Source organism: Canis lupus, chromosome 38 (genome assembly GCF_011100685.1).
Source record: "Canis lupus familiaris isolate Mischka breed German Shepherd chromosome 38, alternate assembly UU_Cfam_GSD_1.0, whole genome shotgun sequence".
Classification (NCBI taxonomy): domain Eukaryota; kingdom Metazoa; phylum Chordata; class Mammalia; order Carnivora; family Canidae; genus Canis; species Canis lupus.
This window is the reverse complement of record NC_049259.1, coordinates 22,519,246-22,530,806: the sequence shown is the minus strand read 5'-3', so window position 1 is coordinate 22,530,806 and position 11,561 is coordinate 22,519,246.

Sequence of the window (11,561 nt, the reverse complement as noted above, 5' to 3'; positions counted from 1 at the left end):
AGATGCCTGGCATTAATTAATTATTTATTCAGCAAATATTTATGGAATGCTTACTGGATGTCAGGCACTCTTCTGGAAACTGGCAACATAAAGAGCAAAAAAGCGACTGATCCCTCTCCTTTCATGGAGCTCATGTTCTTGTTGGGGAGATCAACAACCACATAGGCAGTTCCCATATAGTATGATAAGTCTTATGATAGAGAAAATACAGGGAACTGGGAGAGCAGCTGAGGTCTCTAACTTGGGCAAGGAGAGTGTGGGGAAGGCTTTTCAAAGGAACTGGCAGTCCTCCTGAGGTGGACTTGAAGAGCAAGTTAGCATTACTAGGTGAAAGGTGGTAGGGGGAGAGGGAATTGGAAGAATGTGTTGACACAACAGGAGCCTAATAAATGGTAGCAACTCATATTATGTAATTATAGTTATAGAATTATATTGCATGTAATTCTACTATACGTAATTGTATTATATAATTATATTGATTATATAAATTATATTTTATGTATATGTGTTTACTGTATAATATAATGAATATAATATATTATGATTAAACTACATGTAATACAGGACTGTTCTCTAGTAGAGGCCTCCCAGTCCCTGTTAGAAGAATATCAGGGGCCTTGTATGCGTGTGGAGTATCAGGGAGAGGTGATGGGAATAAATATTTGGGTCCATGAGCTAGGCAGTTTAAATTTGAACCCAGCTGTTTTGGGGAGTACTTGGGGGAAGCTGAGGACATGGCCCCTGAGACCTAAATTGGCTGTAAGACCATGTAAAGACTTTCTCACTGAAAGGTGTCTTTGGCCAACTCCTGGGCCTCCAGAGTCATTCATTAAACTGCTCATATTCATTCCTACTCATCATTCTCCTTATATAAATTGAGTAGTTGAATACCTTTATCTACAAAAAGGTAGGATATGGTAAAATAAGCAGCTGTTTGGGACCAAAGGAACATTGAAAATAAAAATGCAATTTCTCAATTTATTCATTGCACAAGATTGAACCATATTCCTTTCATATTTTTGCAGGATGTCTTCCTGAAATATGTAATTGCTATGGGTGCAAATCTATCATCTATTCATTGTACAGAGAAGGAAGAAAGAAGAAAGAGTTGAAGTTGCCTTTGGATGAACTTTGTATTGTCTTTCTCCCTTTCTCCTTCTCTGTAGAAATGTTCAGTCCTCCCTTGCCATTTACAAATCTTGCTTGGTCACATGTCTATGTCTTTAGAAATTCTACATTAGTATCTTATTCAAGAATGTCTCCTGTTGAGCCTGGACCAGTGTCGTATCTCTTATCTTTCAGCCTTAGATTACCAAACAATACTAGTATATTTTTATCAAGAAGATCCTAACTTTGGGGACTTCTTCTCTTGATATGATGCAGAAAGATACAAAAGTCCTCCCATTCCATAATGACAACAACAAAGACAAAATAAAAATCATACTTTTCTATGGGACACACGATCAATGGTGTGTGCAAACAACCTCTGATGGACTGAATTCCAGTGGAAAATGTGCTCTTTGTAGTTGAGCACAGAGCCCAAATAGCTCAAGACTTGGGGCAGGAGGCTGGCCTGGGGTCCAGACAAGAAGAGAGAGCCTGAAATAACAGAGACTTTGAGAAGAAGGACAAATTTAGATGAAACTTAGGTGACAGTGTGCGCTGGCAAGACAGGATAGAATTTGGAAGCCTCCAATGCAAAACCAAATTATTTTGCCCAACAATTCCCATCCTCTCCAGAATTTTGCTGAGAAAGTGGTACTGAGGAGGGCCTGGAAATCAGAGATACATTGTAAGATGCCACATATTTTGTAATAGCTAGATTCTAGAGTTTTAATATAAAAGTAGATAAAAAATACTGAAACTACAGCCCAACCCTGTCCCACCTCAAATATTAGCAAGATCTAAAAGGCACTCGTGGTGAAGGGTTAAGTTAATTGCAGATGCATTCAATCTAAAGCTATGGCCCCTTTCCAGCTCAATTTGATTCTAAGGGAAATATTAATGATCAGCTTCTCACATGGCCATGAGGAGGGAAGGGGTTACAGTCTCAAGAAAATAAACAAAGCGAAGCAGAATGAAAAATATTATATTTGAACATATACTATCCTCTGTTTCAAATTCTATTTTGTCTGATATAACTATAGCTACTTCAGCTTTCTTTTGGTTTCCACTTGTATGGAATATCTTTTTCTGTCCCTTCACCTTCAATCTGTGTGTCCTTATACACACAATCTGTGTGTGTATATAACAGCTAAAGTTATATACATCCAATCACATAATGATAAAGGGGTCAATCTGACAAGAGGATGTAACATTTGTAAATATTTATGCACCCAACATAGGAGCATATAAAGCAAATATGAATAGACCTAAAGGGAGAAACTGACAGCAAGGCAATAATAGTAGGAGACTCTAATATCCCATTTACATCAATGCATAGATCATCTAGACAAAAATGATAAGGGGACATCAGCCTTAAATGACCCATTAGGGCAGCCCGGGTGGCTCAGTAGTTTAGTGCTGCCTTCAGCCCAGGGCCTGATCCTGGAGACCCGGGATCGAGTCCCATGTCAGGCTCCCTGCATGGAGCCTGCTTCTCCCTCTGCCTGTGTCTCTGCCTCTCTCTCTCTCTCTCTGTGTCTCTCATGAATAAATAAAATGTTTTAAAAAAAAATGACCCATTAGACCAAATGGACTTAACAAATATATACATAGAACTTTCCAACCCAAAACAATAGAATATACATTCTTCCCAAGTACACATGGAACATTTTCCAGAATAGATCATATGTTAGACAATGCAAGTCTTAATAAAGAGAATTGAATTCATATCAAGAATCTTTTCTGACCACAATGATACGAAACTAGAAATTATGCAAAGAAAACTGGAAAATTCTCAAATATGTGGAAATTAAACAACATGTGCTAAATAATTAATGGGTCAAAGAAGAAATAAAAAATTTTTAAATACCTTGAAATAAAATGAAAACATAACATCAAAGTTTGTGGGAATCAGCAAAAGCAGTTCTAAGAGGGAAGTTCATAGCAATAAATGCCTATCTTAAAAAAGCAAATAAATAACTTTCCACCTAAGGGAACTAGAAAAAGAGAACAAGTGATGCCCAAAGTTAGTGGAAGGAAGGAAATAATAAAGGTTAGAGCAGAAATAAATGATAGAGGGATGGAAAAGAAAATAGAGAAGAAGATCAATAAAATTAAGAGTTGGTTCTTTGAAAAGATGAATGGAATTGAAAAGACTCTCACCAATAGAAAAAGAAAAGAGAGAGAGAGAGGTCAAATAAACAAAATCAGAAATAAACCTACACTTATTTGGTCACATAATTTATACAAAGGAGCCAAGAATCAATAATGGGAAAAGGACAGCCTCCTCAATAATGGTGCCGAGGAAACTGGATATTTACATGCAAAAAGTGAAACAGATCATGATCTTACATCACAGACAAACATTACCTCAAAATAGATTAAAGACTTGAATATAAGACCTGAAACCACAAGACCCCAGAAGAAAACATGGGCAGGAAGCTTCCTGACAAAGTCTTGGTGATGATTTTTTTAATCTGGCACCAAAATCAAAAACAATCAAAGCAAAAACAAATGGGACTACATTAAACTAAAAAACTTCTGTGCAGCAAAGGAAACCAAAATGCAAAAGCAACCCCCCGAGTAGGAGAAAATATTTGCAAATTGTACATCTGATAAGATGCTTCTATCCAAAATATGCAAAGAACTCCTACAACTCCATAGCAAAATAAAGAAATAAATCCAATTTAAAAATTGGCGGGAGATCTGAATAGATATTTTTCTAAAGAAGACCTACAGATGGTAGGTCAACATCAGTAGTCACTAGGGAAATCAAATTAGAACCACAGTGAGGTATTTCTACACATCCTTTAAAATGGGTAAAATTAAGAAGACTCACTGGGCTGATGAATTTTATGCATCAACTTGACCGGGCCATAGGATACTCAGGCGGCTGGTAAAATATTACTTCTGAGTGTGTTGTGAGAGTGTTTCTAGAAGAGGTTAGCATTTGAACTGGTGCACTGAGTAGAGCAGAGGAAGGTTAAATTGGCTCTCTGTGCCTCACTGCCCCGGCTGAGACATGGGTCTACAGCCCCTCACCTGGGGATCACACCATCAGTGCTCTGGGTTCTCAGGCCTTCGGACTCAGACTGGAAGTCACATCACCAGCCTTCTGGGTTCTCCAGCTTGCAGACAGCAGTCTGTAGGACTTTTCAGCCTTCCGAAGTCCCATGAGCCAGTTCTATATAATAAAGTTCATTCTAGCTATCCATGTATATATACAGTTGGTTCTGTTTCTCTGGAGAAACCTGACTCATGGTCCCCAGTGTTGGCAAGGATGTGAAAGAACTGGAACTCTTACACACTGCTGGTATATAGGTACCTAAAATGGTTGCTGTAAACTGAACATTTATGTCCTCCTAAAATTTGTATGTTGAAACCTAACCCTCAGTGGTATGGTATCAGGTTGTGGGGGCTTTGGAAAGTGATTTGATCTTGAGAATGGAGCCTTCGTGAGTGGGATTAGTGCCCTTATTAAAAAAAAAAAAAAAAAAAGAAGGCTGCAGAGAGTATCCTCCTCCTTCCACCATGTGAGGACAGCGCAAAGACAGCCATCTACAAACCAGGAACAGGGTCCTCCTGACACCGAATCTGTGGGCACCATGACCTTGCACTATCTAACCTCCAGAACAATGAGAAATAAATTTCTGTTGTTTGTAAGCCACTTGGTTTACAGTATTTTGACACAGCAGCCTGAATGGACTAAGATTACAAGCACTTTAGAAAACAATGGCAATTTCTTAACAAGTTTAACTTCACCTACCACATAATTCAGTTCTTCTATTTCCAGGCATTTACTAAAAAGAAATGACAGGTTATGTCCATACAAAGACTTGCACATGAATGTTCGTTGCAACTTTATCTGTAATATCCAAAAACTGGAAACAACCCAATGGACAAACTGTGTTATATTAATACAAGAGAATATTACTCAGTAGTAAAAAAGAGTGGCCTATTAATATGGGTGAACATATGCCAACATGCCAACATGGGTGAATCACAGTGTAATCATGCCAAGTGAAAGAAGCCAGATTCAAAGTATACTCTAAGTTCTAGTTACAAAAAAAATTTGGAAAATGCAAACTTATCTATAGGGACAGAAAGCCCATCATTAGTGACTTGTTTGGGGGATGGGTGGGACAGGTGGGTAGGACCACGAAAGGCACAAAATAACTTAACAATGATGGATGTGCTCACTGAGTACAGTAATTGTTTTGTGGTGTATATATATGTAAATATATATATGTATACACACATATTTAAACTATTTAAGCATATTTTGGAGTCTCTTACACCTATTTTCTTGAGTAGCAAGCACTTTGGGAATCTAAAACTTAATTTGCATTGTGTTCAATTTTTGTTGCAAGTATGCTGATTGAATAAATATCCCCAAATGTCATACTCTTAATATTAGTGTTAGACATTTTCTTTTTTTTTAAGATTTTATTTATTTATTCATGAGAGACACAGAGAGAGAGACAGAGACATAGGCAGAAGGAAAAGCAGGCTCCCTCCGGGGAACCCGATTGTGGGACTCGATCCCAGGACCCCGGGATCACACCCTGAGCCAAAGGCAGAGGTTCAACCACTGAGCCACCCAGGCGTCCCCCAAGTCCTTGAACTTTTATCAAGTAGTCAATACACCTGATGTCATCAAGCCTCCAACTTGCCTACATGTGGAAACCAATCAGTTCTATTAATGATTACACATTACATTTAAGAAACATACAAATCTATATTTTTCTATCAGTAATAAGAATTAATTACTATTGATATACCTACCTCCTAACAAAGTGAAATATTAGCATTTATTTCTCTCAGTAAGGAATGTGGAATGATCTCCACATTGTGAACTCTATTGGTCAATTCCTTGTTGTCCTCTCTCTAGAATAATACCATAATTTATCATCTAAACCAAAGGATGTTTGAGATTTAAAAATGCACTTAGCTAATTAATACTATTTGATTTTTTGAAATATTAATATGTTGGAGGATGGATTGATTTTTATTATAATGGTGAAATGGAAAAATAGTTTCATAAAAATATTTTCAAAAAATTAGAGACAATTTTAATGAAAATTGAAACAACTGTGCTATATCACATACTTGATTGGCCAAGAAAATCAGCTAATATCAAGTGCTACTGAGGAATGGGGAAAGGAAGAGCTCTAATGTACTGTCAGCAGAGAGTATAAATTTTGCATAACAACTAATTACATCTACAGTTGAATATTTGCATAAATATTTGCATAGATGCTTGCATAAATTATGCCTCCTCCCCTTCCTATTCTCAGGTCCAAAGTGTGACTACAGTAAAAGTAAATCTGATATCTTGGTTCCTTTTTTTTCTTTTGGAATTCAAGATATATTGTTATGCTATTGTTTGAACAACCTGGAAGCTTACTTTGTATTTCTTTTTATTTATGTTATTTTAATTTTTAGCCATTTAAAATTTATTTGTAATGAGTATTTCATGATAGGAAAAACTCTACATGGTATTTTTGAGTGAAAAAAGCAGATAACAAAACAGTGCATATGACATTACATTATACACAACATGCATGCCCTGCATGGCATGTGATGTCATCTCAGCACACAGACACAATGTAGGATTGTTTTCTTCATGTTGTCTTTTATTTATTATTTTTTTTAGAGGTGCAGACCTGAAATTTAATTTTGACATTTTTTGTGTACACACATTGAGACAATTTTTTGGCTTGCTTGTTTCCCCACTTTGCTTTTTAAGTAGACAAAAAAATAACAAATTTGACTGATTTTGTTTTGATTTGAAAGATTTGTTTTTCCTTAACAACCAATAAATTGTATTCAAAACTTGTTTTGACAAGTAGTATATATGTTTGGTGTTTTCCCCTTAATTTTCCTTGTCAAGCTTTGTGGAATCTCTTAATAAACATTTATTACCTTTCCTAAATTTATCTTAAAGTTTGTTGGAGCACAAGAATTACTTTTTAAATATCCTATGACATAAATAAACAAATAAAAAAAAATAACAACAGATTAACAGCATAAATTCTAACCAGAGGACTATTCAAAACAGAACTCAGAACTTCTTAGAAATATATCATTGTATGTTTTGCCACCTGATATTTATGTAGCAAAATGTTTTACACTTGCATCATTTTAAAATAGGTATTTGACAAAATTTTTTTTAATTTGTATTTAAATTCAATTAATTCACATATAATGTATTATTGGTTTCAGAGGTAGATGTCAGTGATGCATCAGTCTTATATAACACCCAGTGCTCATTCCATCATGTGTCTTCTTTAATGTCCATCACCTAGTTACCCCATCCTCCCACCCCCATCCCCTCCAGCAACCCTCAGTTTCTTTCCTATGATTAAGAGTCTCAAAAAAAAAAAAAAAAAGAGTCTCTTATGGTTTGTCTCTTTCTCAGATTTCATCTTGTTTTATTTTTTCCTCTCTTCCCCTATGATACTCTGTTTTGTTTCTTAAATCCCACATATGAGTGAGATCATATGATAATTGTTTTTCTCCGATTGACTTATTTTGATTAGCATAATACCCTCTAGTCCCATCCACATCATTGCAATTGGGAAGATTTCATTGTTTTTGGATGGCTAAGTAGTAGTTCATTGTATATACACCACAACCTCTTTATCCATTCATCTGTCAGTGGACATCTGGGCTCTTTCCACAGGTTGGTTGTTGTGGTCATTGCTGCATAAACACTGGGGTGCAGGTGCCTCTTCGGATCATTACATTTATGTCTAGGGGGTAAATACCCAGTAATACAATTGCTGGGTTGTAGGGCAGCTCTATTTTTACTTTTTGAGGAGTCTCCAAACTGTTTCCCAGAGTGGCTGCACCAGCTTTTGCATTCCTACCAACAGTGTAAGAGGGCTCCCCTTTCTCTGCATCCTCATCAACATCTGTCATTTCCTGATTTGTTAATTTTAGCCACTCTGACTGGTGTGAGATGGTATCTCATGGTTTTGATTTGTACTTCCCTGATACTGAGTGATTTTGAGCATTTTTTCATGTGTCTGTTGGCCATTTGTATGTCTTCTTTGGAGAAATGTCTGTTCATGTCTTCTGACCATTTCTCATTTGGATTATTTGCTCTTTGGGTTTCGAGTTTTATAAGTCCTTTATAGATTTTGGATACTAGCCCTTTATCTGATGTGTCATTTAGAAATATCTTCTCCCATTCTGTAGGTTGCCTCTTGGTTTTGTGACTGTTTCCTTTGGTGTGCAAAGGTTTTTATCTTGATGAAGTCCCAGTGGTTCAGTCCAATTTGAATTGCATCTCAGTTAACCTATTTTTAATTTCAGTTTGATTAGATTTCAATTCTGCAGTAACAAAGTCTCTGGAGTCCTTTATGCTTTTTTTTCCAGAGCCACCAATAATTTTATAATTGTGCTTCTGAATTGAATTTCTGATATCATATTTAAATCCACATTCTGTAACTCTGTGGCAGAGAATATTGCTTCTGGTTCTTTTTTTTTGTGGTGAATTCTTCCTTTTAGTATTTTGTCTAGTGCAGAGTGGCTATATGAGTGAGCTGAGTCAAAAATATCAACCATGACCTAAGTAGAATGCACCTAGATGATTCCAAAGAGGTCAGAGACCAGAAAATAAAAGCAAAAGAAGAATAGAACAAAATAAAACAAAGGGATCACTAATGTGAAAAACAAATTTTAAAACAAAGTAGTAAAGATAAAAAAACAAAGAAGAAGAGTAAGAAAAAGAAAGAGAGAAAAGAAAAGAAGGAGAGGGGTGATGGTGGTGGTGAGGAAGTGGTAGTGGAGAGAGAATGTAGTCTCCCTGAGGGGACCTGGAAGGTGATCCTCTTGGTTCTGTGTGTATTTTGTTCTGTATGTTAGAAGATGCTCAGTCCCAAATTTATATAAACCAGCAATACTTATATAAAAGACCAAAACTGACCACAAAAACATAAACTAGATAAAAGAAGGGGGCAGAATGGGAAGGAAGAGAGAATATAATCTCACAGAATGAACCACCACGGTGTTCCACTTGGTTCTGCATGTATTTCTGTCATGTGTTAGAAGGTACTAACTTCCACTATTGTAAAACAAATGAGAAAGAAAAAACAAATACCCTTATCTCATATATCTACCAAAATTAAATTGAATACATTGAAGGGAATCCAGAAGTGAAAAATCTTAAGACATCTAATTGTAGAAGGTCAAAAAGGAAAAAACTTGGGCAGCCCCGGTGGTGCAACGGTTTGGCACCACCTGCAGCCCAGGGTGTGATCCTGGGGACCCAGGATCGAGTCCCACGTCAGGCTCCCTGCGTGGAGCTTGCTTCTCCCTCTGCCTCTCTCTCTGTCTCTGTCTATGAATAAATAAATAAAAAGGAAAAAACTTAAAAACGAAGAGTTGGTAAAATATTGTAGTTGAGGTGTGAAAAAGAAAAAATATTGGAAATCTGTAGCCTGATATCAAAATGAGTCATAAGGGGGGTGGAGTGGGGGGAAGAGACCTTCTAGTTCTATGTACTACTTTTCCCTCAGTCCTGGACCTTTCCGGTGCTGCTTGTTCAGTAAACTTGTTTTTCCCTTGTTCTTTCAGCAGTTCTTCTGGGGGAGGAGCCTGCTGTGTGGACTGTCAGGTGTGTGTGCCTGGGCGGAGATTCCCCCACCCCCACCCCCCCTGCCAGGTGCTGGGTTCAGTGTGGGCTGTTCACCCCGTGAGGCCTTTGTTCCCCAGAGGCCCTACCTCTCCCAGGTGCAAGGTGAAATGAAGAGAAAAAACTTGGCGGCGGCCAGGCCTCCAGCCCTGGAGTCGAGCTCCCCAAGAGTAACCAACCGCAGTCTCCCGGCAGCACGGGCCTAGACTCCCGGAGGGCGCGGGGTGCTGATCCGCGAAGCTGGCCACCCCCGCCCCGCAGGAGAGTCCTTGCTGTCCTGTGCCCTCCTGTTTCTGCCTTTCTCTGGGGGAGCTCAGGATCGCTGGCTCTGTCCACTTTGGCGCCCTAGACCTGGGGCCCTGCGCCTCTGGCCCCGTGCTCCCGGGACGCCTCCCCAAAGGGAAGAGGACAGCCTCCCCCTTGCACTCCCCTTCCAGCTGTTGCCAGGCTCTAGGCCTAAGCCACCCGCTTCTCCCAAATGCCCGGAGGGCTGCGGCGCTCCAGCCTTTACCGAGATAGGACAGTGGTTGCAGTGAGCTTGCTCCCAGGCGCCCCTCCTCTTATAGTGACTCCAAGAATCTTTTTTTTTTTTTTAAGATTTTATTTATTTATTCATTAGAGACACACAGAGAGAGGCAGAGACACAGGCAGAGGGAGAAGCAGGCTCCATGCAGGGAGCCTGATGCGGGACTCGATCCCAGGACCCAGGGATCATGACCCCAGCGTCACGCCTGGAGCGGAAGGCAGATGCTCGAGGACTGAGCCACCCCCAGGGCCCTGTGAGGGAATCCTGAGGCTTCCCTGCTCCTCCTGTGATTCTGCCCAATTTCCCTGCTAAACACTTTTCCATCTGGGAAAATTTGGACACAGATTTTTAAAGTTCGCTTTTGTCCAGGGATGGGCTTTCACCGCTCTGCTTTACCCTGCTAGTCTTGGTTCCTCTCTCCCGCGTTCTTTCTTTTTAATTTTTTTCACCTTCCCACCTTGTTAGAAGCGAAAACTTTTCTCTCTGTAGCGTCCCAGCTGTTCTCTCTTTACATCTCAGGTCGAATTCGTAGGTGTTCAGGATGTTTTGAAAGTTATCTAGGTAAGTTGGTGGGACCAGATGAGTTGAGGACCCTACTTCTCCGCCAGCTTGCCAGTGTCCTGTCTCCTTCTGTTTTGAACAAGATCCTAGCTGGATGGAATATTCTTGGCTGCATGTTTTTCTCACTTAGCACCCAGAATATATCATGGCAGTTTACTGCCACTCTAATGTTTCTACCCTGTAGGTCACAGACCTCTTATCCTGGGCTGCTTTCAGGTTTTTCTCTTTGTCTCTGAGATGTGTAACTTTCACTATTGTATGTTGGAAGGTTGACCTATTTTTGTTGATTTTGAGGGGGTTCTCTACCTCTTGGACATGGATGCCTGTTTCCTTACCCAGATTAGGGAAGTTCTCTGCTGTAATTTGCTTCAATATGCCTTCTGCCCCTCTCTCTTTCCTCTTCTTCTGGGATCCCAATTATTCCGATATTATTTTGCTTTATGGTGTCACTTATCTCTCTACTTCTCCCCTGGTGATCCAGTAGTTATTTATCCCTTTTTCTCAGCTTCTTTATTCTCCATCATCTTGTCTCCTAGATCACTAATTCTCTCTTCTCATTTGTGCTAGCAGCTAAAGCTTCCATCTTTTTAAATTTTTATTTATTTATGATAGTCACACACAGAGAGAGAGAGAGAGAGAGGCAGAGACACAGGCAGAGGGAGAAGCAGGCTCCATGCACCGGGAGCCCGACGTGGGACTCGATCCCCGGTCTCCAAAGGCAGGCGCCAA